The 27,753-nt window shown below is 50.5% G+C and overlaps 15 pseudogenes; all 15 read left to right on the forward strand.

Annotated features, from left to right (window-relative positions):
- Positions 1-408: 408 nt before the first annotated feature.
- LOC130319163 (5S ribosomal RNA) lies at positions 409-528 on the forward strand (annotated as a pseudogene).
- A 4,076-nt stretch (positions 529-4,604) lies between these two features.
- On the forward strand, positions 4,605-4,724 carry LOC130330538 (5S ribosomal RNA; annotated as a pseudogene).
- Positions 4,725-8,819: 4,095 nt separating this feature from the next.
- On the forward strand, positions 8,820-8,939 carry LOC130336285 (5S ribosomal RNA; annotated as a pseudogene).
- A 3,253-nt stretch (positions 8,940-12,192) lies between these two features.
- On the forward strand, positions 12,193-12,312 carry LOC130319174 (5S ribosomal RNA; annotated as a pseudogene).
- Positions 12,313-13,987: 1,675 nt separating this feature from the next.
- Positions 13,988-14,107, forward strand: LOC130343930 (5S ribosomal RNA; annotated as a pseudogene).
- Positions 14,108-15,780: 1,673 nt separating this feature from the next.
- On the forward strand, positions 15,781-15,899 carry LOC130352185 (5S ribosomal RNA; annotated as a pseudogene).
- An 878-nt stretch (positions 15,900-16,777) lies between these two features.
- LOC130312994 (5S ribosomal RNA) lies at positions 16,778-16,897 on the forward strand (annotated as a pseudogene).
- A 2,587-nt stretch (positions 16,898-19,484) lies between these two features.
- LOC130322193 (5S ribosomal RNA) lies at positions 19,485-19,604 on the forward strand (annotated as a pseudogene).
- Positions 19,605-19,686: 82 nt separating this feature from the next.
- Positions 19,687-19,806, forward strand: LOC130352729 (5S ribosomal RNA; annotated as a pseudogene).
- A 272-nt stretch (positions 19,807-20,078) lies between these two features.
- LOC130315463 (5S ribosomal RNA) lies at positions 20,079-20,198 on the forward strand (annotated as a pseudogene).
- A 2,274-nt stretch (positions 20,199-22,472) lies between these two features.
- On the forward strand, positions 22,473-22,592 carry LOC130324327 (5S ribosomal RNA; annotated as a pseudogene).
- A 486-nt stretch (positions 22,593-23,078) lies between these two features.
- LOC130325074 (5S ribosomal RNA) lies at positions 23,079-23,198 on the forward strand (annotated as a pseudogene).
- A 284-nt stretch (positions 23,199-23,482) lies between these two features.
- On the forward strand, positions 23,483-23,602 carry LOC130325085 (5S ribosomal RNA; annotated as a pseudogene).
- Positions 23,603-24,086: 484 nt separating this feature from the next.
- LOC130326834 (5S ribosomal RNA) lies at positions 24,087-24,206 on the forward strand (annotated as a pseudogene).
- Positions 24,207-24,883: 677 nt separating this feature from the next.
- LOC130328489 (5S ribosomal RNA) lies at positions 24,884-25,003 on the forward strand (annotated as a pseudogene).
- The last annotated feature ends 2,750 nt before the right edge of the window (positions 25,004-27,753 follow it).

Consider the following 27,753-nt stretch of genomic DNA (forward strand, 5'->3'; position numbering starts at 1 on the left):
AGCTGTCGACGGCCATCCTAAGCTTAACGCGCCTGCTCTCGTCAGATCGCAGACTGGTACAGATCTTAGGGCCTGGTAAGTACCGGCATGGGACACTGGCTGGGAATCCCGGCTGCCGTTGACATTTTGCTCTGTTGCCGCCTTCCGTTCCGATTCTGAAAAGGATTTATTGATGCTTAAATGCACAGTATACAAAGTGTGAAGCTGTCAACGGCCATCCTAAGCTGAACGCGCCTGCTCTCGTCAGATCGCAGGCTGATACCCAGCTTAGGGCCTGGTAAGTACCAGCATGGGAGACTGGCTGGGAATCCCGGGTGCAGTTGACATTTTAATCTGTTGCCGCCTTCCGCTCCGATTCGGAAAAGGATTTATTGATGCTTAAATGCACAGTATAAAGGGCATGAAGCTGTCAACGGCCATCCTAAGCTGAACGCGCCTGCTCTCGTCAGATCGCAGACTGCTACCCAGCTTAGGGCCCGGTAAGTACCAGCATGGGAGACTGGCTGGGAATCCCAGGTGTTGTTGACATTTTGCTCTGTAGCCGCCTTCCGCTCCGATTCCGAAAAGGCTTTATTGATGCTTAAATCCACAGTATCCACAGTATACAGGGTGTGAAGCAGTCTACGGCTATCCTAAGCTGAATGTGCCTGTTCTTGTCAGATCGCAGACTGCTGCCCGGCAAGTGCGGGCATGGGAGACTGGCTGGCAATCCAAGGTGCTATTGACATTTTGCTCTGTTGCCGCCTTCCTCTTCGATTCCGAAAAGGATTTATTGATGCTTAAATGCACAGTATAAAAAGCATGAAGCTGTCAATGGCCATCCTAAGCTGAACGCGCCTGCTCTCGTCAGATCACAGACTGCTACCCAGATTAGGTCCCGGTAAGTACTGGCATGGGAGACTGGCTGGGAATCCTGAGTGCCGTTGACATTTTGCTCTATTGCTGCCTTCCGCTCCGATTCCGAAAAGAATTTATTGATGCTTAAATCCACAGTATACAAGGTGTGAAGCTGTCGACGGCCATCCTAAGCTTAACGCGCCTGCTCTTGTCAGATCGCAGACTGGTACAGATCTTAGGGCCCGGTAAGTACCGGCATAGGACACTGGCTGGGAATCCCGGCTGCCGTTGACATTTTGCTCTGTTGCCGCCTTCCGTTCCGATTCTGAAAAGGATTTATTGATGCTTAAATGCACAGTATAAAAAGCATGAAGCTGTCAATGGCCATCCTAAGCTGAACGTGCCTGCTCTCGTCAGATCGAAGACGGCTACCCAGCTTAGGGCCCGGTAAGTACTGGCATGGGAGACTGGCTGGGAATCCCGGGTGCCGTTGACATTTTGCTCTATTGCTGCCTTCCGCTCCGATTCCGAAAATAATTTATTGATGCTTAAATCCACAGTATACAAGGTGTGAAGCTGTCGACGGCCATCCTAAGCTTAACGCGCCTGCTCTCGTCAGATCGCAGGCTGATACCCAGCTTAGGGCCTGGTAAGTACCAGCATGGGAGACTGGCTGGGAATCCCGGGTGCAGTTGACATTTTAATCTGTTGCCGCCTTCCGCTCCGATTCGGAAAAGGATTTATTGATGCTTAAATGCACAGTATAAAGGGCCTGAAGCTGTCAACGGCCATCCTAAGCTGAACGCGCCTGCTCTCGTCAGATCGCAGACTGCTACCCAGCTTAGGGCCCGGTAAGTACCAGCATGGGAGACTGGCTGGAAATCCCAGGTGTTGTTGACATTTTGCTCTGTAGCCGCCTTCCGCTCCGATTCCGAAAAGGCTTTATTGATGCTTAAATCCACAGTATACAGGGTGTGAAGCAGTCTACGGCTATCCTAAGCTGAATGTGCCTGTTCTTGTCAGATCGCAGACTGCTGCCCGGCAAGTGCGGGCATGGGAGACTGGCTGGCAATCCAAGGTGCTATCGACATTTTGCTCTGTTGCCGCCTTCCTCTTCGATTCCGAAAAGGATTTATTGATGCTTAAATGCACAGTATAAAAAGCATGAAGCTGTCAATGGCCATCCTAAGCTGAACGCGCCTGCTCTCGTCAGATCACAGACTGCTACCCAGCTTAGGTCCCGGTAAGTACTGGCATGGGAGACTGGCTGGGAATCCCGGGTGCCGTTGACATTTTGCTCTATTGCTGCCTTCCGCTCCGATTCCGAAAAGAATTTATTGATGCTTAAATCCACAGTATACAAGGTGTGAAGCTGTCGACGGCCATCCTAAGCTTAACGCGCCTGCTCTTGTCAGATCGCAGACTGGTACAGATCTTAGGTCCCGGTAAGTACCGGCATGGGACACTGGCTGGGAATCCCGGCTGCCGTTGACATTTTGCTCTGTTGACGCCTTCCGTTTCCGTTTCCGATTCCGAAAAGGATTTATTGATGCTTAAATGCACAGTATACAAAGTGTGAAGCTGTCAACGGCCATCCTAAGCTGAACGCGCCTGCTCTCGTCAGATCGCAGACTGATACCCAGCTTAGGGCCTGGTAAGTACCAGCATGGGAGACTGGCTGGGAATCCCGGGTGCAGTTGACATTTTAATCTGTTGCCGCCTTCCGCTTCGATTCCGAAAATAATTTATTGATGCTTAAATCCACAGTATACAGGGTGTGAAGCCGTCTACGGCTATCCTAAGCTGAATGTGCCTGTTCTTGTCAGATCGCAGACTGCTGCCCGGCAAGTACGGGCATGGGAGACTGGCTGGCAATCCAAGGTGCTATTGACATTTTGCTCTGTTGCCGCCTTCGGCTCCGATTCCGAAAAGGATTTATTGATGCTTAAATGCACAGTATAAAAAGCATGAAGCTGTCAATGGCCATCCTAAGCTGAACGCGCCTGCTATCGTCAGATCGCAGACTGCTACCCAGCTTAGGGCCCGGTAAGTACTGGCATGGGAGACTGGCTGAGAATCCCGGTTGCCGTTGACATTTTGCTCTATTGCTCCGATTCCGAAAAGAATTTATTGATGCTTAAATCCACAGTATACAAGGTGTGAAGCTGTCAACAGCCATCCTAAGCTTAACGCGCCTGCTCTCGTCAGATCGCAGACTGGTACAGATCTTAGGGCCTGGTAAGTACCGGCATGGGACACTGGCTGGGAATCCCGGCTGCTGTTGACATTTTGCTCTGTTGTCGCCTTCCGTTCCGATTCCGAAAAGGATTTATTGATGCTTAAATGCACAGTATACAAAGTGTGAAGCTGTCAACCGCCATCCTAAGCTGAACGCACCTGGTCTCGTCAGATCGCAGATTGCTACCCAGCTTAGGGCCCGGTAAGTACCAGCATGGGAGACTGGCTGGGAATCCCAGGTGTTGTTGACATTTTGCTCTGTAGCCGCCTTCCGCTTCGATTCCGAAAAGGATTTATTGATGCTTAAATCCACAGTATCCACAGTATCCACAGTATACAGGGTGTGAAGCCGTCTACGGCTATCCTAAGCTGAATGTGCCTGTTCTTGTCAGATCGCAGACTGCTGCCCGGCAAGTACGGGCATGGGAGACTGGCTGGCAATCCAAGGTGCTATTGACATTTTGCTCTGTTGCCGCCTTCCTCTCCGATTCCGAAAAGGATTTATTGATGCTTAAATGCACAGTATAAAAAGCATGAAGCTGTCAATGGCCATCCTAAGCTGAATGCGCCTGCTATCGTCAGATCGCAGACTGCTACCCAGCTTAGGGCCCGGTAAGTACTGGCATGGGAGACTGGCTGAGAATCCCGGTTGCCGTTGACATTTTGCTCTATTGCTCCGATTCCGAAAAGAATTTATTGATGCTTAAATCCACAATATACAAGGTGTGAAGCTGTCAACAGCCATCCTAAGCTTAACGCGCCTGCTCTCGTCAGATCGCAGACTGGTACAGATCTTAGGGCCTGGTAAGTACCGGCATGGGACACTGGCTGGGAATCCCGGCTGCTGTTGACATTTTGCTCTGTTGCCGCCTTCCGTTCCGATTCCGAAAAGGATTTATTGATGCTTAAATGCACAGTATACAAAGTTTGAAGCTGTCATCCGCCATCCTAAGCTGAACGCACCTGGTCTCGTCAGATCGCAGATTGCTACCCAGCTTAGGTCCCGGTAAGTACCAGCATGGGAGACTGGCTAGGAATCCCAGGTGTTGTTGACATTTTGCTCTGTAGCCGCCTTCCGCTTCGATTCCGAAAAGTATTTATTGATGCTTAAATCCATAGTATACAGGGTGTGAAGCCGTCTACGGCTATCCTAAGCTGAATGTGCCTGTTCTTGTCAGATCGCAGACTGCTGCCCAGCAAGTACGGGCATGGGAGACTGGCTGGCAATCCAAGGTGCTATTGACATTTTGCTCTGTTGCCGCCTTCCTCTCCGATTCCGAAAAGGATTTATTGATGCTTAAATGCACAGTATAAAAAGCATGAAGCTGTCAATGGCCATCCTAAGCTGAACGCGCCTGCTCTCGTCAGATCGCAGACTGCTACCCAGCTTAGGGCCCGGTAAGTACTGGCATGGGAGACTGGCTGGGAATCCCAGGTGCAGTGGACATTTTGCTCTATTGCTGCCTTCCGCTCCGATTCCGAAAATAATTTATTGATGCTTAAATCCACAGTATACAAGGTGTGAAGCTGTCGACGGCCATCCTAAGCTGAACGCGCCTGCTCTCGTCAGATCGCAGACTGCTACCCAGCTTAGGGCCCGGTAAGTACCAGCATGGGAGACTGGCTGGGAATCCCAGGTGTTGTTGACATTTTGCTCTGTAGCCGCCTTCTGCTCCGATTCCGAAAAGGCTTTATTGATGCTTAAATCCACAGTATCCACAGTATACAGGGTGTGAAGCAGTCTACGGCTATCCTAAGCTGAATGTGCCTGTTCTTGTCAGATCGCAGACTGCTGCCCGGCAAGTGCGGGCATGGGAGACTGGCTGGCAATCCAAGGTGCTATTGACATTTTGCTCTGTTGCCGCCTTCCTCTTCGATTCCGAAAAGGATTTATTGATGCTTAAATGCACAGTATAAAAAGCATGAAGCTGTCAATGGCCATCCTAAGCTGAACGCGCCTGCTCTCGTCAGATCACAGACTGCTACCCAGATTAGGTCCCGGTAAGTACTGGCATGGGAGACTGGCTGGGAATCCTGAGTGCCGTTGACATTTTGCTCTATTGCTGCCTTCCGCTCCGATTCCGAAAAGAATTTATTGATGCTTAAATCCACAGTATACAAGGTGTGAAGCTGTCGACGGCCATCCTAAGCTTAACGCGCCTGCTCTTGTCAGATCGCAGACTGGTACAGATCTTAGGGCCCGGTAAGTACCGGCATAGGACACTGGCTGGGAATCCCGGCTGCCGTTGACATTTTGCTCTGTTGCCGCCTTCCGTTCCGATTCTGAAAAGGATTTATTGATGCTTAAATGCACAGTATAAAAAGCATGAAGCTGTCAATGGCCATCCTAAGCTGAACGTGCCTGCTCTCGTCAGATGGAAGACGGCTACCCAGCTTAGGGCCCGGTAAGTACTGGCATGGGAGACTGGCTGGGAATCCCGGGTGCCGTTGACATTTTGCTCTATTGCTGCCTTCCGCTCCGATTCCGAAAATAATTTATTGATGCTTAAATCCACAGTATACAAGGTGTGAAGCTGTCGACGGCCATCCTAAGCTTAACGCGCCTGCTCTCGTCAGATCGCAGGCTGATACCCAGCTTAGGGCCTGGTAAGTACCAGCATGGGAGACTGGCTGGGAATCCCGGGTGCAGTTGACATTTTAATCTGTTGCCGCCTTCCGCTCCGATTCGGAAAAGGATTTATTGATGCTTAAATGCACAGTATAAAGGGCATGAAGCTGTCAACGGCCATCCTAAGCTGAACGCGCCTGCTCTCGTCAGATCGCAGACTGCTACCCAGCTTAGGGCCCGGTAAGTACCAGCATGGGAGACTGGCTGGAAATCCCAGGTGTTGTTGACATTTTGCTCTGTAGCCGCCTTCCGCTCCGATTCCGAAAAGGCTTTATTGATGCTTAAATCCACAGTATACAGGGTGTGAAGCAGTCTACGGCTATCCTAAGCTGAATGTGCCTGTTCTTGTCAGATCGCAGACTGCTGCCCGGCAAGTGCGGGCATGGGAGACTGGCTGGCAATCCAAGGTGCTATTGACATTTTGCTCTGTTGCCGCCTTCCTCTTCGATTCCGAAAAGGATTTATTGATGCTTAAATGCACAGTATAAAAAGCATGAAGCTGTCAATGGCCATCCTAAGCTGAACGCGCCTGCTCTCGTCAGATCACAGACTGCTACCCAGCTTAGGTCCCGGTAAGTACTGGCATGGGAGACTGGCTGGGAATCCCGGGTGCCGTTGACATTTTGCTCTATTGCTGCCTTCCGCTCCGATTCCGAAAAGAATTTATTGATGCTTAAATCCACAGTATACAAGGTGTGAAGCTGTCGACGGCCATCCTAAGCTTAACGCGCCTGCTCTTGTCAGATCGCAGACTGGTACAGATCTTAGGTCCCGGTAAGTACCGGCATGGGACACTGGCTGGGAATCCCGGCTGCCGTTGACATTTTGCTCTGTTGACGCCTTCCGTTTCCGTTTCCGATTCCGAAAAGGATTTATTGATGCTTAAATGCACAGTATACAAAGTGTGAAGCTGTCAACGGCCATCCTAAGCTGAACGCGCCTGCTCTCGTCAGATCGCAGACTGATACCCAGCTTAGGGCCTGGTAAGTACCAGCATGGGAGACTGGCTGGGAATCCCGGGTGCAGTTGACATTTTAATCTGTTGCCGCCTTCCGCTTCGATTCCGAAAATAATTTATTGATGCTTAAATCCACAGTATACAGGGTGTGAAGCCGTCTACGGCTATCCTAAGCTGAATGTGCCTGTTCTTGTCAGATCGCAGACTGCTGCCCGGCAAGTACGGGCATGGGAGACTGGCTGGCAATCCAAGGTGCTATTGACATTTTGCTCTGTTGCCGCCTTCCGCTCCGATTCCGAAAAGGATTTATTGATGCTTAAATGCACAGTATAAAAAGCATGAAGCTGTCAATGGCCATCCTAAGCTGAACGCGCCTGCTATCGTCAGATCGCAGACTGCTACCCAGCTTAGGGCCCGGTAAGTACTGGCATGGGAGACTGGCTGAGAATCCCGGTTGCCGTTGACATTTTGCTCTATTGCTCCGATTCCGAAAAGAATTTATTGATGCTTAAATCCACAGTATACAAGGTGAGAAGCTGTCAACAGCCATCCTAAGCTTAACGCGCCTGCTCTCGTCAGATCGCAGACTGGTACAGATCTTAGGGCCTGGTAAGTACCGGCATGGGACACTGGCTGGGAATCCCGGCTGCTGTTGACATTTTGCTCTGTTGTCGCCTTCCGTTCCGATTCCGAAAAGGATTTATTGATGCTTAAATGCACAGTATACAAAGTGTGAAGCTGTCAACCGCCATCCTAAGCTGAACGCACCTGGTCTCGTCAGATCGCAGATTGCTTTCCAGCTTAGGGCCCGGTAAGTACCAGCATGGGAGACTGGCTGGGAATCCCAGGTGTTGTTGACATTTTGCTCTGTAGCCGCCTTCCGCTTCGATTCCGAAAAGGATTTATTGATGCTTAAATCCACAGTATCCACAGTATCCACAGTATCCACAGTATCCAGGGTGTGAAGCCGTCTACGGCTATCCTAAGCTGAATGTGCCTGTTCTTGTCAGATCGCAGACTGCTGCCTGGCAAGTACGGGCATGGGAGACTGGCTGGCAATCCAAGGTGCTATTGACATTTTGCTCTGTTGCCGCCTTCCTCTCCGATTCCGAAAAGGATTTATTGATGCTTAAATGCACAGTATAAAAAGCATGAAGCTGTCAATGGCCATCCTAAGCTGAACGCGCCTGCTCTCGTCAGATCGCAGACTGCTACCCAGCTTAGGGCCCGGTAAGTACTGGCATGGGAGACTGGCAGGGAATCCCAGGTGCCGTGGACATTTTGCTCTATTGCTGCCTTCCGCTCCGATTCCGAAAATAATTTATTGATGCTTAAATCCACAGTATACAAGGTGTGAAGCTGTCGACGGCCATCCTAAGCTTAACGCGCCTGCTCTCGTCAGATCGCAGACTGGTACAGATCTTAGGGCCTGGTAAGTACCGGCATGGGACACTGGCTGGGAATCCCGGCTGCCGTTGACATTTTGCTCTGTTGCCGCCTTCCGTTCCGATTCTGAAAAGGATTTATTGATGCTTAAATGCAAAGTATACAAAGTGTGAAGCTGTCAACGGCCATCCTAAGCTGAACGCGCCTGCTCTCGTCAGATCGCAGACTGCTACCCAGCTTAGGGCCTGTTAAGTACCAGCATGGGAGACTGGCTGGGAATCCCGGGTGCAGTTGACATTTTAATCTGTTGCCGCCTTCCGCTCCGATTCGGAAAAGGATTTATTGATGCTTAAATGCACAGTATAAAGGGCGTGAAGCTGTCAACGGCCATCCTAAGCTGAACGCGCCTGCTCTCGTCAAATCGCAGACTGCTACCCAGCTTAGGGCCCGGTAAGTACCAGCATGGGAGACTGGCTGGGAATCCCAGGTGTTGTTGACATTTTGCTCTGAAGCCGCCTTCCGCTTCGATTCCGAAAAGGATTTATTGATGCTTAAATCCACAGTATACAGGGTGTGAAGCCGTCTACGGCTATCCTAAGCTGAATGTGCCTGTTCTTGTCAGATCGCAGACTGCTGCCCGGCAAGTACGGGCATGGGAGACTGGCTGGCAATCCAAGGTGCTATTGACATTTTGCTCTGTTGCCGCCTTCCTCTCCGATTCCGAAAAGGATTTATTGATGCTTAAATGCACAGTATAAAAAGCATGAAGCTGTCAATGGCCATCCTAAGCTGAACGCGCCTGCTCTCGTCAGATTGCAGACTGCTACCCAGCTTAGGGCCCGGTAAGTACTGGCATGGGAGACTGGCTGGGAATCCCAGGTGCCGTTGACATTTTGCTCTATTGCTGCCTTCCGCTCCGATTCCGAAATGAATTTATTGATGCTTAAATCCACAGTATACAAGGTGTGAAGCTGTCGACGGCCATCCTAAGCTTAACGCGCCTGCTCTCGTCAGATCGCAGACTGGTACAGATCTTTGGGCCCGGTAAGTACCGGCATGGGACACTGGCTGGGAATCCCGGCTGCCGTTGACATTTTGCTCTGTTGCCGCCTTCCGTTCCGATTCCGAAAAGGAATTATTGATGCTTAAATGCACAGTATAAAGGGCGAGAAGCTGTCAACGGCCATCCTGATCTGATTGCGCCTGTTCTCGTAAGATCGCAAACTGCTACCCAGCTTCGGGCCTGGTAAGTACCAGCATGGGAGACTGGCTGGGAATCCCGGGTGCAATTAACATTTTGCTCTGTTTCTTCTCCGATTCCGAAAATTATTTATTGATGCTTAAATCCACAGTATACAAAAAGTGTGAAGCTGTCAAGGGCCATCCTAAGCTGAACGCGCCTGCTCTCGTCAGATCGCAGACTGCTACCCAGCTTAGGGCCCGGTAAGTACCAGCATGGGAGACTGGCTGGGAATCCCAGGTGTTGTTGACATTTTGCTCTGTAGCCGCCTTCCGCTTCGATTCCGAAAAGGATTTATTGATGCTTAAATGCACAGTATACAAAGTGTGAAGCTGTCAACAGCAATCCTAAGCTGAACGCGCCTGCTCTCGTCAGATCGCAGACTGCTACCCAGCTTAGGGACCGGTAAGTACCAGCATGGGAGACTGGCTGGGAATCTCAGGTGTTGTTGACATTTTGCTCTGTAGCTCTGTAGACATTTTGCTTCGATTCCGAAAAGGATTTATTGATGCTTACATCCACAATATACAGGGTGTGAAGCCGTCTACGGCTATCCTAAGCTGAATGCGCCTGTTCTTGTCAGATCGCAGACTGCTGCCCGGCAAGTACGGGCATGGGAGACTGGCTGGCAATCCAAGGTGCTATTGACATTTTGATCTGTTGCCGCCTTCCTCTCCGATTAAAAAAAATATTTATTGATGCTTAAATCCACAGTATACAAGGTGTGAAGCTGTCGACGGCCATCCTAAGCTTAACGCGCCTGCTCTCGTCAGATCGCAGACTGTTACAGATCTTAGGGCCCGGTAAGTACCGGCATGGGACACTGGCTTGGAATCTCGGCTGCCGTTGACATTTTGCTCTGTTGCCGCCTTCCGAAAAGGATTTATTGATGCTTAAATGCACAGTATAAAGGGCGAGAAGCTGTCAACGGCCATCCTAAGCGGAACGCGCCTGCTCTCGTCAGATCGCAGACTGCTTTCCAGCTTAGGGCCTGGTAAGTACCAGCATGGGAGACTGGCTGGGAATCCCGGGTGCAGTTGACATTTTAATCTGTTGCCGCCTTCCGCTCCGATTCGGAAAAGGATTTATTGATGCTTAAATCCACAATATACAGGGTGTGAAGCTGTCAACGGCCATCCTAAGCTTGAACGTGCCTGCTCTCCTCAGATCGCAGACTGCTGCCTGGCAGTTACCGGCATGGGAGACTGGCTGGCAATCCAAGGTGCCATTGACATTTTGCTCTGTTGCCGCCTTCCTCTCCGATTAATAAAAATATTTATTGATGCTTAAATCCACAATATACAGGGTGTGAAGATGTCAACGGCCGTCCTAAGCTGAACGCGCCTGCTCTCGTCAGATCGCAGACTGTTACCCAGCTTAGGGCCCAGTAAGTACCGGCATGGGAGACTGGCTGGGAATCCCGGGTGCAGTTGACATTTTGCTCTGTTGCCGCCTTCCGTTCCGATTCCAAAAAGGATTTATTGATGCTTAAATGCACAGTATAAAGGGCGTGAAGCTGTCAACGGCCATCCTAAGCAGAACGCGCCTGCTCTCGTCAGATCGCAGACTGCTACCCAGCTTATGGCCCGGTAAGTACCAGCATGGGAGACTGGCTGGGAATCCCAGGTGTTGTTGACATTTTGCTCTTTAGCCGCCTTTTGCTCTGATTCCGAAAAGGATTTATTGATGCTTAAATCCACAGTATCCACAGTATACAGGGTGTGAAGCCGTCTACGGCTATCCTAAGCTGAATGTGCCTGTTTTTGTCAGATCGCAGACTGCTGCCCGGCAAGAACGGGCATGGGAGACTGGCTGGCAATCCAAGGTGCTCTGTTGCCGCCTTCCTCTCCGATTCCGAAAAGGATTTATTGATGCTTAAATGCACAGTATAAAAATCATGAAGCTGTCAATGGCAATCCTAAGCTGAACGCGCCTGCTCTCGTCAGATTGCAGACTGCTACCCAGCTTAGGGCCCGGTAAGTACTGACATGGGAGACTGGCTGGGAATCCCGGGTGCCGTTGACATTTTGCTCTATTGCTGCCTTCCGCTCCGATTCCGAAAATAATTTATTGATGCTTAAATCCACAGTATGCAAGGTGTGAAGCTGTCGACGGCCATCCTAAGCTTAACGCGCCTGCTTTCGTCAGATCGCAGACTGGTACAGAACTTAGGGCCCGGTAAGTACCGGCATGGGACACTGGCTGGGAATCCCGGCTGCCGTTGACATTTTGCTCTGTTGCCGCCTTCCGTTCCGATTCCGAAAAGGATTTATTGATGCTTAAATGCACAGTATACAAAGTGTGAAGCTGTCAACGGCCATCCTAAGCTGAACGCGCCTGCTCTCGTCAGATCGCAGACTGATACCCAGCTTAGGGCCTGGTAAGTACCAGCATGGGAGACTGGCTGGGAATCCCGGGTGCAGTTGACATTTTAATCTGTTGCCGCCTTCCGCTCCGATTCGGAAAAGGATTTATTGATGCTTAAATCCACAATATACAGGGTGTGAAGCTGTCAACGGCCATCCTAAGCCTGAACGTGCCTGCTCTCCTCAGGTCGCAGACTGCTGCCCGGCAGTTACCGGCATGGGAGACTGGCTGGCAATCCAAGGTGCCATTGACATTTTGCTCTGTTGCCGCCTTCTTCTCCGATTAATAAAAATATTTATTGATGCTTAAATCCACAATATACAAGGCGTAAAGATGTCAACGGCCATCCTAAGCTGAACGCGCCTGCTCTCGTCAGATCACAGACTGCTACCCAGCTTAGGGCCCAGTAAGTACCGGCATGGGAGACTGGCTGGGAATCCAGGGTGCAGTTGACATTTTGCTCTGTTGCCGCCTTCCGCTCCGATTCGGAAAAGGATTTATTGATGCTTAAATGCACAGTATAAAGGGCGTGAAGCTGTCAACGGCCATCCTAAGCTGAACGCGCCTGCTCTCGTCAGATCGCAGACTGCTACCCAGCTTAGGGCCCGGTAAGTACCAGCATGGGAGACTGGCTGGGAATCCCAGGTGTTGTTGACATTTTGCTCTGTAGCCGCCTTGCGTTCCGATTCCGAAAAGGATTTATTGATGCTTAAATCCACAGTATACAGGGTGAGAAGCCGTCTACTGCTATCCTAAGCTTAATGTGCCTATTCTTGTCAGATTGCAGACTGCTGCCCGGCAAGTACGGGCATGGGAGACTGGCTGGCAATCCAAGGTGCTATTGACATTTTGCTCTGCTGCCGCCTTCCTCTCTGATTCCGAAAAGGATTTATTGATGCTTAAATGCACAGTATAAAAAGCATGAAGCTGTCAATGGCCTTCCTAAGCTTAACGCGCCTGCTCTCGTCAGATCGCAGACGGCTACGCAGCTTAGGGCCCAGTAAGTACTGGCATGGGAGACTGGCTGGGAATCCCGGGTGCAGTTGACATTTTGCTCTGTTGCCGCCTTCCGTTCCGATTCCGAAAAGGATTTATTGATGCTTAAATGCACAGTATAAAAAGCATGAAGCTGTCAATGGCCATCCTAAGCTTAACGCGCCTGCTCTCGTCAGATCGCAGACTGGTACAGATCTTAGGGCCCGGTAAGTACCGGCATGGGACACTGGCTGGGAATCCCGGCTGCCGTTGACATTTTGCTCTGTTGCCGCCTTCCGTTCCGATTCCGAAAAGGATTTATTGATGCTTAAATGCACAGTATAAAAAGCATGACGCTGTCAATGGCCATCCTAAGCTGAACGCGCCTGCTCTCGTCAGATCGCAGACTGCTACCCAGCTTAGGGCCTGGTAAGTACTGGCATGGGAGACTGGCTGGGAATCCCGGGTGCAGTTGACATTTTAATCTGTTGCCGCCTTCCGCTCCGATTCGGAAAAGGATTTATTGATGCTTAAATCCACAGTATACAAAGTGTGAAGCTGTCAACGGCCATCCTAAGCTGAACGCGCCTGCTCTCGTCAGATCGCAGACTGCTACCCAGCTTAGGGCCTGGTAAGTACCAGCATGGGAGACTGGATTGTAATCTTGGGTGCAGTTGACATTTTAATCTGTTGCCGCCTTTCGCTCCGATTCGGAAAAGGATTTATTGATGCTTAAATCCACAATATACAGGGTGTGAAGCTGTCAACGGCCATCCTAAGCCTGAACGTGCCTGCTCTCCTCAGATCACAGACTGCTGCCCTGCAGTTACCGGCATGGGAGACTGGCTGGCAATCCAAGGTGCCATTGACATTTTGCTCTGTTGCCGCCTTCCTCTCCGATTAATAAAAATATTTATTGATGCTTAAATCCACAATATACAATGCGTGAAGATGTCAACGGCCATCCTAAGCTGAACGCGCCTGCTCTCGTCAGATCGCAGACTGCTACCCATCTTAGGGCCCGGTAAGTACCGGCATGGGACACTGGCTGGGAATCCCGGCTGCCGTTGACATTTTGCTCTGTTGCCGCCTTCCGTTCCGATTCCGAAAAGGATTTATTGATGCTTAAATGCACAGTATACAAAGTGTGAAGCTGTCAACGGCCATCCTAAGCTGAACGCCCCTGCTCTCTTCAGATCGCAGACTGCTACCCAGCTTAGGGCCTGGTAAGTACCAGCATGGGAGACTGGCTGGGAATCCCGGGTGCAGTTGACATTTTAATCTGTTGCCGCCTTCTGCTCCAATTCGGAAAAGGATTTATTCATGTTTAAATCCCCAATATACAGGGTGTGAAGCTGTCAACAGCCATCCTAAGCTGAACGCACCTGCTCTCGTCAGATCGCAGACTGCTACCCAGCTTAGGGCCCGGTAAGTACCAGCATGGGAGACTGGCTGGGAATCCCAGGTGTCGTTGACATTTTGCTCTGTTGCCGCCTTCCGCTCCGATTCCGAAAAGAATTTATTGATGCTTAAATCCACAGTATACAAGGTGTGAAGCTGTCGACGGCCATCCTAAGCTTAACGCGCCTGCTCTCATCAGATCGCAGACTGGTACCCAGCTTCGGGCCTGGTAAGTACCAGCATGGGAGACTGGCTGGGAATCCCGGGTGCAGTTGACATTTTAATCTGTTGCCGCCTTCCGCTCCGATTCGGAAAATGATTTATTGATGCTTAAATCCACAATATACAGGGTGTGAAGCTGTCAACGGCCATCCTAAGCCTGATCGTGCCTGCTCTCCTCAGGTCGCAGACTGCTGCCCGGCAGTTACCGGCATGGGAGACTGGCTGGCAATCCAAGGTGCCATTGACATTTTGCTCTGTTGCCGCCTTCCTCTCCGATTAAAAAAATATTTATTGATGCTTAAATCCACAATATACAAGGCGTGAAGATGTCAACGGCCATCCTAAGCTGAACGCGCTTGCTCTCGTCAGATCGCAGACTGCTACCCAGCTTAGAGCCCAGTAAGTACCGGCATGGGAGACTGGCTGGGAATCCCGGGTACAGTTGACATTTTGCTCTGTTGCCGCCTTCCGTTCCGATTCCGAAAAGGATTTATTGATGCTTAAATGCACAGTATAAAAAGCATGACGCTGTCAATGGTCATCCTAAGCTGAACGCGCCTGCTCTCGTCAGATCGCAGACTGCTACCCAGCTTAGGGCCCGGTAAGTACCGGCATGGGAGACTGGCTGGGAATCCCGGGTGCAGTTGACATTTTGCTCTGTTGCCGCCTTCCGTTCCGATCCCGAAAAGGATTTATTGATGCTTAAATGCACAGTATAAAAAGCATGACGCTGTCAATGGCCATCCTAAGCTGAACGCGCCTGCTCTCGTCAGATCGCAGACTGCTACCCAGCTTAGGGCCTGGTAAGTTCTGGCATGGGAGACTGGCTGGGAATCCCGCATGCCGTTGACATTTTGCTCTATTGCTGCCTTCCGGTCCGATTCCGAAAAGAATTTATTGATGCTTAAATCCACAGTATACAAGGTGTGAAGCTGTCGACGGCCATCCTAAGCTTAACGCGCCTGCTCCGTCAGATCGCAGACTGGTACAGATCTTAGGGTCCGGTAAGTACCGGCATGGGACACTGGCTGGGAATCCCGGCAGCCGTTGACATTTTGCTCTGTTGCCGCCTTCCGTTCCGATTCCGAAAAGGATTTATTGATGCTTAAATGCACAGTATACAAAGTGTGAAGCTGTCAACGGCCATCCTAAGCTGAACGCGCCTGCTCTCGTCAGATCGCAGACTGCTACCCAGCTTAGGGCCTGGTGAGTACCAGCATGGGAGACTGGATTGGAATCCCGGGTGCAGTTGACATTTTAATCTGTTGCCGCCTTTCGCTCCGATTCGGAAAAGAATTTATTGATGCTTAAATCCACAGTATAATAATAACGAAGCTGTCAATGGCCATCCTAAGCTGAATGCGTCTGTTCTTGTCAGATCGCAGACTGCTGCCCGGCAAGTACGGGCATGGGAGACTGGCTGGCAATCCAAGGTGCTATTGACATTTTGATCTGTTGCCGCCTTCCTCTCCGATTAAATTTTTTTTTTATTGATGCTTAAATCCACAGTATACAAGGCGTGAAGATGTCAACGGCCATCCTAAGCTGAACGCGCCTGCTCTCGTCAGATCGCAGACTGCTACCCAGCTTAGGGCCGGTAAGTACTGGCATGGGAGACTGGCTGGGAATCCCGGGTGCCGTTGACATTTTGCTCTATTGCTGCCTTCCGCTGCGATTCTGAAAATAATTTATTGATGCTTAAATCCACAGTATACAAGGTGTGAAGCTGTCGACGGCCATCCTAAGCTTAACGCGCCTGCTCTCGTCAGATTGCAGACTGCTACCCAGCTTAGGGCCTGGTAAGTACCAACATGGGAGACTGGCTGGGAATCCCGGGTGCAGTTGACATTTTAATCTGTTGCCGCCTTCCGCTCCGATTCCGAAAAGGATTTATTGATGCTTAAATCCACAATATACATGGTGTGAAGCCGTCTACGGCTATCCTAAGCTGAATGTGCCTGTTCTTGTCAGATCGCAGACTGCTGCCCGGCAAGTACGGGCATGGGAGACTGGCTGGCAATCCAAGGTGCTATTGACATTTTGATCTGTTGCCGCCTTCCTCTCCGATTAAAAAAAAAATTTATTGATGCTTAAATCCAAAGTATACAAGGCGTGAAGATGTCAACGGCCATCCTAAGCTGAACGTGCCTGCTCTCGTCAGATCGCAGACTGCTCCCCAGCTTAGGGCCTGGTAAGTACTGGCATGGGAGACTGGCTGGGAATCACAGGTGCCGTTGACATTTTGCTCTATTGCTGCCTTCTGCTCCGATTCCAAAAATAATTTATTGATGCTTAAATCCACAGTATACAAGGTGAGAAGCTGTCGATGGCCATCCTAAGCTGAACGCGCCTGCTCTCGTCAGATCGCAGACTGCTACCCAGCTTAGGGCCCGGTAAGTACTGGCTTGGGAGACTGGCTGAAAATCCCGGCTGCCGTTGACATTTTGCTCTGTTGCCGCCTTCCGTTCCGATTCCGAAAAAAATTTATTGATGCTTAAATGCACAGTATAAAGGGCGAGAAGCTGTCAACGGCCATCCTAAGCTGAACGCGCCTGCTCTCGTCAGATCGCAGACTGCTACCCAGCTTAGGGCCCGGTAAGTACCAGCATGGGAGACTGGCTGGGAATCCCAGGTGTCGTTGACATTTTGCTCTGTTGCCGCCTTACGCTCCGATTCCGAAAAGGATTTATTGATGCTTAAATCCACAGTATACAGGGTGTGAAGATGTCTACAGCCATCCTAAGCTGAATGCGCCTGTTCTCGTCAGATCGCAGACTGCTACCCAGCGTCGGGCCTGGTAAGTACCAGCATGGGAGACTGGCTGGGAATCCCGGGTGCAGTTGACATTTTGCTCTGTTTCTGCTCCGATTCCGAAAATTATTTATTGATGCTTAAATCCACAGTATACAAAGTGTGAAGCTGTCAACGGCCATCCTAAGCTGAACGCGCCTGCTCTCGTCAGATTGCAGACTGCTACCCAGCTTAGGTCCTGGTAAGTACCAGCATGGGAGACTGGCTGGGAATCCCGGGTGCAGTTGACATTTTAATCTGTTGCCGCCTTCCGCTCCGATTCGGAAAAGGATTTATTGATGCTTAAATCCACAATATACAGGGCGTGAAGCTGTCAACGGCCATCCTAAGCTGAACGCACCTGCTCTCGTCAGATCGCAGACTGCTACCCAGCTTAGGGCCCAGTAAGTACCGGCATGGGAGACTGGCTGGGAATCACAGGTGCAGTTGACATTCTGCTCTGTTGCCGCCTTCCGTTCCGATTCCGAAAAGGATTTATTGATGCTTAAATGCACAGTATAAAAAGCATGAAGCTGTCAATGGCCATCCTAAGCTGAACGCGCCTGCTCTCGTCAGATCGCAGACTGCTATCCAGCTTAGGGCCCAGTAAGTACCGGCATGGGAGACTGGCTGGGAATCCCGGGTGCAGTTGACATTTTGCTCTGTTGCCGCCTTCCGTTCCGATTCCGAGAAAGATTTATTGATGCTTAAATGCACAGTATAAAAAGCATGAAGCTGTCAATGGCCATCCTAAGCTGAACGCGCCTGCTCTCGTCAGATCGCAGACTGCTACCCAGCTTAGGGCCCAGTAAGTACCGGCATGGAAGACTGGCTGGGAATCCCGGGTGCAGTTGACATTTTGCTCTGTTGCCGCCTTCCGTTCCGATTCCGAAAAGGATTTATTGATGCTTAAATGCACGGTATAAAAATCATGAAGCTGTCAATGGCAATCCTAAGCTGAACGCGCCTGCTTTCGTCAGATCGCAGACTGCTATCTAGCTTAGGGCGCGGTAAGTACTGGCATGGGAGACTGGCTGGGAATCCCGGTTGCCGTTGACATTTTGCTCTATTGCTGCCTTCCGCTCCGATTCCGAAAAGGATTTATTGATGCTTAAATCCACAATACACAGGGTGTGAAGCTGTCAACGGCCATCCTAAGCTTAACGCGCCTGCTCTCGTCAGATCACAGACTGGTAATTTATCACACGATAATTTATTGATGCTTAAATCCACAGTATACAAGGTGTGAAGCTGTCGACGGCCATCCTAAGCTTAACGCGCCTGCTCTCGTCAGATCACAGACTGGTACAGATCTTAGGGCCCGGTAAGTACCGGCATGGGACACTGGCTGGGAATCCCGGCTGCCGCTGACATTTTGCTCTGTTGCCGCCTTCCGTTCCGATTCCGAAAAGGATTTATTGATGCTTAAATCCACAATACACAGGGTGTGAAGCTGTCAACGGCCATCCTAAGCCTGAACGTGCCTGCTCTCCTCAGATCGCAGACTACTGCCCGGCAGTTACCGGCATGGGAGACTGGCTGGCAATCCAAGGTGCCATTGACATTTTGCTCTGTTGCCGCCTTCCTCTCCGATTAATAAAAATATTTATTGATGCTTAAATTCACAATATACAAGGCGTGAAGATGTCAACGGCCATCCTAAGCTGAACGCGCCTGCTCTCGTCAGATCGCAGACTGCTACCCAGCTTAGGGCCCAAAAAGTACCGGCATGGGAGACTGGCTGGGAATCCCGGGTGCAGTTAACATTTTGCTCTGTTGCCGCCTTCCGTTCCGATTCCGAAAAGGATTTATTGATGCTTAAATCCACAGTATACAAGGTGTGAAGCTGTCAAGGGCCATCCTAAGCTTAACGCGCCTGCTCTCGTCAGATCGCAGACTGGTACAGATCTTAGGGCCCGGTAAGTACCGGCATGGGACACTGGCTGGGAATCCCGGCTGCCATTGACATTTTGCTCTGTTGCCGCCTTCCGTTCCGATTCCGAAAAGGATTTATTGATGCTTAAATCCACAATATACAGGGTGTGAAGCTGTCAACGGCCATCCTAAGCTGAACGCGCCTGCTCTCGTCAGATCGCAGACTGATACCCAGCTTAGGGCCTGGTAAGTACCAGCATGGTAGACTGGCTGGAATCCCGGGTGCAGTTGACATTTTAATCTGTTGCCGCCTTCCGCTCCGATTCCGAAAAGGATTTATTGATGCTTAAATCCACAATATACAGGGTGTGAAGCTGTCAATGGCCATCCTAAGCTGAACGTGTCTGCTCTCCTCAGATCGCAGACTGCTGCCCGGCAGATACCGGCGTGGGAGACTGGCTGGCAATCCAAGGTGCCATTGACATTTTGCTCTGTTGCCGCCTTCCTCTCCGATTATTAAAAATATTTATTGATGCTTAAATCCACAGTATACAAAGTGTGAAGCTGTCAACGGCCATCCTAAGCTGAACGCGCCTGCTCTCGTCAGATCGCAGACTGCTACCCAGCTTAGGGCCTGGTAAGTACCAGCATGGGAGACTTTCTGGGAATCCCGGGTGCAGTTGACATTTTAATCTGTTGCCGCCTTCCGCTCCGATTCGGAAAAGGATTTATTGATGCTTAAATGCACAGTATAAAGGGCGTGAAACTGTCAACGGCCATCCTAAGCTGAACGCGCCTGCTCTCGTCAGAACGCAGACTGCTACCCAGCTTAGGGCCCGGTAAGTACCAGCATGGGAGACTGGCTGGGAATCCCAGGTGTTGTTGACATTTTGCTCTGTAGCCGCCTTCCGCTCCGATTCCGAAAAGGATTTATTGATGCTTAAATGCACTGTATACAGGTTGTGAAGCCGTCTACGGCTATCCTAAGCTGAATGTGCCTGTTCTTGTCAGATTGCAGACTGCTGCCCGGCAAGTACAGGCATGGGAGACTGGATGGCAATCCAAGGTGCTATTGACATTTTGCTCTGTTGCCGCCTTCCTCTCCGATTCCGAAAAGGATTTATTGATGCTTAAATGCACAGTATAAAAAGCATGAAGCTGTCAATGGCCATCCTAAGCTGAACGCGCCTGCTCTCGTCAGATCGCAGACTGCTACCCAGCTTAGGGCCCGGTAAGTACTGGCATGGGAGACTGGCTGGGAATCCCGGGTGCCGTTGACATTTTGCTCTATTGCTGCCTTCCGCTCCGATTCCGAAAAGAATTTATTGATGCTTAAATCCACAGTATACAAGGTGTGAAGCTGTCGACGGCCATCCTAAGCTTAACGTGCCTGCTCTTGTCAGATAGCAGACTGGTACAGATCTTAGGGCCCGGTAAGTACCGGCATGGGACACTGGCTGGGAATCCCGGCTGCCGTTGACATTTTGCTCTGTTGCCGCCTTCCGTTCCGATTCCGAAAAGGATTTATTGATGCTTAAATCCACAGTATACAAGGTGTGAAGCTGTCGACGGCCATCCTAAGCTTAACGTGCCTGCTCTTGTCAGATAGCAGACTGGTACAGATCTTAGGGCCCGGTAAGTACCGGCATGGGACACTGGCTGGGAATCCCGGCTGCCGTTGACATTTTGCTCTGTTGCCGCCTTCCGTTCCGATTCCGAAAAGGATTTATTGATGCTTAAATCCACTGTATACAGGTTGTGAAGCCGTCTACGGCTATCCTAAGCTGAATGTGCCTGTTCTTGTCAGATCGCAGACTGCTGCCCGGCAAGTACCAGCATGGGAGACTGGCTGGCAATTCAAGGTGCCATTGACATTTTGCTCTGTTGCCGCCTTCCTCTCCGATTAATAAAAATATTTATTGATGCTTAAATCCACAATATACAAGGCGTGAAGATGTCAACGGCCATCCTAAGCAGAACGCACCTGCTCTCGTCAGATCGCAGACTGCTACCCAGCTTAGGGCACAGTAAGTACCGGCATGGGAGACTGGCTGGGAATCCCGGGTGCAGTTGACATTTTAATCTGTTGCCGCCTTCCGCTCCGATTCCGAAAAGGATTTATTGATGCTTAAATGCACAGTATAAAAAGCATGAAGCTGTCAATGGCCATCCTAAGCTGAACGCGCCTGCTCTCGTCAGATCGCAGACTGCTCTAGCTTAGGGCCCGGTAGGTACTGGCATGGGAGACTGGCTGGGAATCCCGGTTGCCGTTGACATTTAGCTCTATTGCTGCCTTCCGCTCCGATTCCGAAAAGAATTTATTGATGCTTAAATCCACAGTATACAAGGTGTGAAGCTGTCGACGGCCATCCTAAGCTTAACGCGCCTGCTCTCGTCAGATCGCAGACTGGTACAGATCTTAGGGCCCGGTAAGTACCGGCATGGGACACTGGCTGGGAATCCCGGCTGCCGTTGACATTTTGCTCTGTTGCCGCCTTCCGTTCCGATTCGGAAAAGGATTAATTGATGCTTAAATCCACAATACACAGGGTGTGCAGCTGTCAACGGCCATCCTAAGCCTGAACGTGCCTGCTCTCCTCAGATCGCAGACTACTGCCCGGCAGTTACCGGCATGAGAGACTGTCTGGCAATCCTAGGTGCCATTGACATTTTGCTCTGTTGCCGCCTTCCTCTCCGATTAATAAAAATATTTATTGATGCTTAAATCCACAATATACAAGGCGTGAAGATGTCAACGGCCATCCTAAGCTGAACGCGCCTGCTCTCGTCAGATCGCAGACTGCTACCCAGCTTAGGGCCCAGTAAGTACCGGCATGGGAGACTGGCTGGGAATCCCGGGTGCAGTTGACATTATGCTCTGTTGCCGCCTTCCGTTCCGATTCCGAAAAGGATTTATTGATGCTTAAATGCACAGTATAAAAAGCATGAAGCTGTCAATGGCCATCCTAAGCTGAACGCGCCTGCTCTCGTCAGATCGCAGACTGCTACCCAGCTTAGGGCCCAGTAAGTACTTGCATGGAAGACTGGCTGGGAATCCCGGGTGCAGTTGACATTTTACTCTGTTGCCGCCTTCCGTTCCGATTCCGAATAGGATTTATTGATGCTTAAATGCACGGTATAAAAATTCATGAAGCTGTCAATGGCCATCCTAAGCTGAACGCGCCTGCTTTCGTCAGATTGCAGACTGCTACCTAGCTTAGGGCCCGGTAAGTACTGGCATCGGAGACTGGCTGGGAATCCCGGGTGCCGTTGATATTTTGCTCTATTGCTGCCTTCCGCTCCGATTCCGAAAATAATTTATTGATGCTTAAATCCACAGTATACAAGGTGTGAAGCTGTCGACGGCCATCCTAAGCTTAACGCGCCTGCTCTCGTCAGATCGCAGACTGGTACAGATCTTAGGGCCCGGTAAGTACCGGCATGGGACACTGGCTGGGAATCCCGGCTGCCGTTGACATTTTGCTCTGTTGCCGCCTTCCGTTCCGAAAAGGATTTATTGATGCTTAAATGCACAGTATACAAAGTGTGAAGCTGTCAACGGCCATCCTAAGCAGAATGCGCCTGCTCTCGTCAGATCGCAGACTGCTACCCAGCTTAGGGCCCGGTAAGTACCAGCATGGGAGACTGGCTGGGAATCCCTGGTGCCGTTGACATTTTGCTCTGTTGCCGCCTTCCGTTCCGATTCCGAAAAGGATATATTGATGCTTAAATGCACAATATAAAAATCAAGAAGCTGTCAACAGCCACCCTAAGCTGAACGCGCCTGCTCTCGTCAGATCGCAGACTGCTACCCAGCTTAGGGCCCGGTAAGTACCAGCATGGGAGACTGGCTGGGAATCCCAGGTGTCGTTGACATTTTGCTCTGTTGCCGCCTTACACTCCGATTCCGAAAAGGATTTTTTGATGCTTAAATGCACAGTATACAAAGTGTGAAGCTGTCAACGGCCATCCTAAGCTGAACGCGCCTGCTCTCGTCAGATCGCTGACTGCTACCCAGCTTAGGGCCTGGTAAGTACCAGCATGGGAGACTGGCTGGAAATCCCGGGTGCAGTTGACATTTTAATCTGTTGCCGCCTTCCGCTTCGATTCGGAAAATAATTTATTGATGCTTAAATCCACAATATAAAGAGCGTGAAGCTGTCAACGGCCATCCTAAGCTGAACGCGCCTGCTCTCGTCAGATCGCAGACTGATACCCAGCTTAGGGCCTGGTAAGTACCAGCATGGGAGACTGGCTGGGAATCCCAGGTGTCGTTGACATTTTGCTCTGTTGCCGCCTTACGCTCCGATTCCGAAAAGGATTTTTTGATGCTTAAATGCACAGTATACAAAGTGTGAAGCTGTCAACGGCCATCCTAAGCTGAACGCGCCTGCTCTCGTCAGATCGCAGATTGCTACCCAGCTTAGGGCCTGGTAAGTACCAGCATGGGAGACTGGCTGGAAATCCCGGGTGCAGTTGACATTTTAATCTGTTGCCGCCTTCCGCTTCGATTCGGAAAATAATTTATTGATGCTTAAATACACAATATAAAGAGCGTGAAGCTGTCAACGGCCATCCTAAGCTGAACGCGCCTGCTCTCGTCAGATCGCAGACTGATACCCAGCTTAGGGCCTGGTAAGTACCAGCATGGGAGACTGGCTGGGAATCCCAGGTGTCGTTGACATTTTGCTCTGTTGCCGCCTTACGCTCCGATTCCGAAAAGGATTTATTGATGCTTAAATCCACAGTATACAGGGTGTGAAGATGTCTATGGCCATCCTAAGCTGAATGCGCCTGTTCTCGTCAGATCGCAGACTGCTACCCAGCTTCGGGCCTGGTAAGTACCAGCATGGGAGACTGGCTGGGAATCCCGGGTGCAGTTGCCATTTTGCTCTGTTTCTGCTCTGATTCCGAAAATAATTTATTGATGCTTAAATCCACAGTATACAAGGTGTGAAGCTGTCGACGGCCATCCTAAGCTTAACGCGCCTGCTCTCGTCAGATCGCAGACTGGTACAGATCTTAGGGCCCGGTAAGTACCGGCATGGGACACTGGCTGGGAATCCTGGCTGCCGTTGACATTTTGCTCTGTTGCCGCCTTCCGTTCCGTTCCGATTCCGAAAAGGATTTATTGATGCCTAAATGCACAGTATAAACAGTGAGAAGCTGTCAACGGCCATCCTAAGCTGAACGCGCCTGCTCTCGTCAGATCGCAGACTGCTACCCAGCTTAGGGCCCGGTAAGTACCAGCATGGGAGACTGGCTGGGAATCTCAGGTGTCGTTGACATTTTGCTCGGTTGCCGCCTTCCGCTCCGATTCTGAAAAGGTTTTATTGATGCTTAAATCCACAGTATATAGGGTGTGAAGATGTCTATGGCCATCCTAAGCTGAATGCGCCTGTTCTCGTCAGATCGCAGACTGCTACCCAGCTTCGGGCCTGGTAAGTACCAGCATGGGAGACTGGCTGGGAATCCCGGGTGCAGATGACAATTTAATCTGTTGCCGCCTTCCGCTCCGATTCGGAAAAGGATTTATTGATGCTTAAATCCACAATACACAGGGTGTAAAGCTGTCAACGGCCATCCTAAGCCTGAATGTGCCTGCTCTCCTCAGATCGCAGACTGCTGCCCGGCAGTTACCGGCATGGGAGACTGGCTGGCAATCCAAGGTGCCATTGACATTTTGCTCTGTTGCCGCCTTCCTCTCCGATTAATAAAAATATTTATTGATGCTTAAATCCACAATATACAAGGCGTGAAGATGTCAACGGCCATGCTAAGCTGAACGCGCCTGCTCTCGTCAGATCGCAGACTGCTGCCCAGCTTAGGGCCCAGTAAGTACCGGCATGGGAGACTGGCTGGGAATGCCGGGTGCAGTTGACATTATGCTCTGTTGCCGCCTTCCGTTCCGATTCCGAAAAGGATTTATTGATGCTTAAATGCACAGTATAAATAGCATGAAGCTGTCAATGGCCATCCTAAGCTGAACGCGCCTGCTCTCGTCAGATCGCAGACTGCTACCCAGCTTAGGGCCCGGTAGGTACTGGCATGGGAGACTGGCTGGGAATCCCAGGTGCCGTTGACATTTTGCTCTATTGCTGCCTTCCGCTCCGATTCCGAAAATAATTTATTGATGCTTAAATCCACAGTATACAAGGTGTGAAGCTGTCGACGGCCATCCTAAGCTCAACGCGCCTGCTCTCGTCAGATCGCAGACTGGTACAGATCTTAGGGCCTGGTAAGTACCAGCATGGGAGACTGGCTGGGAATCCCGGGTGCAGTTGACATTTTAATCTGTTGCCGCCTTCCGCTCCGATTCGGAAAAGGATTTATTGATGCTTAAATCCACAATATAAAGGGCGTGAAGCTGTCAACGGCCATCCTAAGCTGAACGCGCCTGCTCTCGTCAGATCGCAGACTGCTACCCAGATTAGGGCCCGGTAAGTACCAGCATGGGAGACTGGCTGGGAATCCCAGGTGTTGTTGACATTTTGCTCTGTAGCCGCCTTCCACTCCGATTCCGAAAAGGATTTATTGATGCTTAAATCCACAGTATACAGGGTGTGAAGCCGTCTACGGCTATCCTAAGCTGAATGTGCCTGTTCTTGTCAGATCGCAGACTGCTGCCCAGCAAGTACGGGCATGGGAGACTGGCTGGCAATCCAAGGTGCTATTGACATTTTGCTCTTTTGCCGCCTTCCTCTACGATTCCGAAAAGGATTTATTGATGCTTAAATGCACAGTATAAAGGACGAGAAGCTATCAACGGCCATCCTAAGCTGATTGCGCCTGCTCTCGTCAGATCGCAGACTGCTATCCAGCTTAGGGCCTTGTAAAAACCAGCATGGGAGTCTGGCTGGGAATCCTGGGTGCAGTTGACATTTTGCTCTGTTTCTGCTCCGATTCCGAAAATTATTTATTGATGCTTAAATCCACAGTATACAAAGTGTGAAGCTGTCAACGGCCATCCTAAGCTGCACGCGCCTGCTCTCGTCAGATCGCAGACTGCTACCCAGCTTAAGGCCCAGTAACTACCCGCATGGGAGAGTGGCTGGGAATCCCGTGTGCAGTTGACATTTTGCTCTGTTGCCGCCTTCCGTTCCGATTCCGAAAAGGATTTATTGATGCTTAAATGCACAGTATAAAAAGCATGAAGCTGTCAATGGCCATCCTAAGCTGAACGTGCCTGCTATCGTCAGATAGCAGACGGCTACCCAGCTTAGGGCCCGGTAAGTACTGGCATGGGAGACTGGCTGGGAATCCCGGGTGCCGTTGACATTTTGCTCTATTGCTGCCTTCCGCTCCGATTCCGAAAAGAATTTATTGATGCTTAAATCCACAGTATACAAGGTGTGAAGCTGTCGACGGCCATCCTAAGCTTAACGCGCCTGCTCCCGTCAGATCGCAGACTGGTACAGATCTTAGGGCCCGGTAAGTACCGGCATGGGACACTGGCTGGGAATCCCGGCTGCCGTTGACATTTTGCTCTGTTGCCGCCTTCCGTTCCGATTCCGAAAAGGATTTATTGATGCTTAAATGCACAGTATACAAAGTGTGAAGCTGTCAACGGCCATCCTAAGCTGAACGCGCCTGCTCTCGCCAGATCGCAGTCTGCTACCCAGCTTGGTAGACTGGCTGGGAATCCCAGGTGTTGTTGACATTTTGCTCTGTAGCCGCCTTCCGCTCCGATTCCGAAAAGGATTTATTGATGCTTAAATCCACAGTATACAGGGTGTGAAGCTGTCTACGGCTATCCTAAGCTGAATGTGCCTGTTCTTGTCAGATCGCAGACTGCTGCCCAGCAAGTACGGGCATGGGAGACTGGCTGGCAATCCAAGGTGCTATTGACATTTTGCTCTGTTGCCGCCTTCCTCTACGATTCCGAAAAGGATTTATTGATGCTTAAATGCACAGTATAAAAAGCATGAAGCTGTCAATGGCCATCCTAAGCTGAACGCGCCTGCTCTTGTCAGATCGCAGACTGGTACAGATCTTAGGGCCTGGTAAGTACCAGCATGGGAGACTGGCTGGGAATCCCGGGTGCAGTTGACATTTTAATCTGTTGCCGCCTTCCGCTCCGATTCGGAAAAGGATTTATTGATGCTTAAATCCACAATATAAAGGGCGTGAAGCTGTCAACGGCCATCCTAAGCTGAACGCGCCTGCTCTCGTCAGATCGCAGACTGCTACCCAGATTAGGGCCCGGTAAGTACCAGCATGGGAGACTGGCTGGGAATCCCAGGTGTTGTTGACATTTTGCTCTGTAGCCGCCTTCCATTCCGATTCCGAAAAGGATTTATTGATGCTTAAATCCACAGTATACAGGGTTTGAAGCCGTCTACGGCTATCCTAAGCTGAATGTGCCTGTTCTTGTCAGATCGCAGACTGCTGCCCAGCAAGTACGGGCATGGGAGACTGGCTGGCAATCCAAGGTGCTATTGACATTTTGCTCTTTTGCCGCCTTCCTCTACGATTCCGAAAAGGATTTATTGATGCTTAAATGCACAGTATAAAGGGCGAGAAGCTATCAACGGCCATCCTAAGCTGATTGCGCCTGCTCTCGTCAGATCGCAGACTGCTATCCAGCTTAGGGCCTTGTAAATACCAGCATGGGAGACTGGCTGGGAATCCTGGGTGCAGTTGACATTTTGCTCTGTTTCTGCTCCGATTCCGAAAATTATTTATTGATGCTTAAATCCACAGTATACAAAGTGTGAAGCTGTCAACGGCCATCCTAAGCTGAACGCGCCTGCTCTCGTCAGATCGCAGACTGCTACCCAGCTTAGGGCCCAGTAACTACCGGCATGGGAGAGTGGCTGGGAATCCCGTGTGCAG

The sequence above is a fragment of the Hyla sarda genome, chromosome 1 (genome assembly GCF_029499605.1).
Source record: "Hyla sarda isolate aHylSar1 chromosome 1, aHylSar1.hap1, whole genome shotgun sequence".
Classification (NCBI taxonomy): domain Eukaryota; kingdom Metazoa; phylum Chordata; class Amphibia; order Anura; family Hylidae; genus Hyla; species Hyla sarda.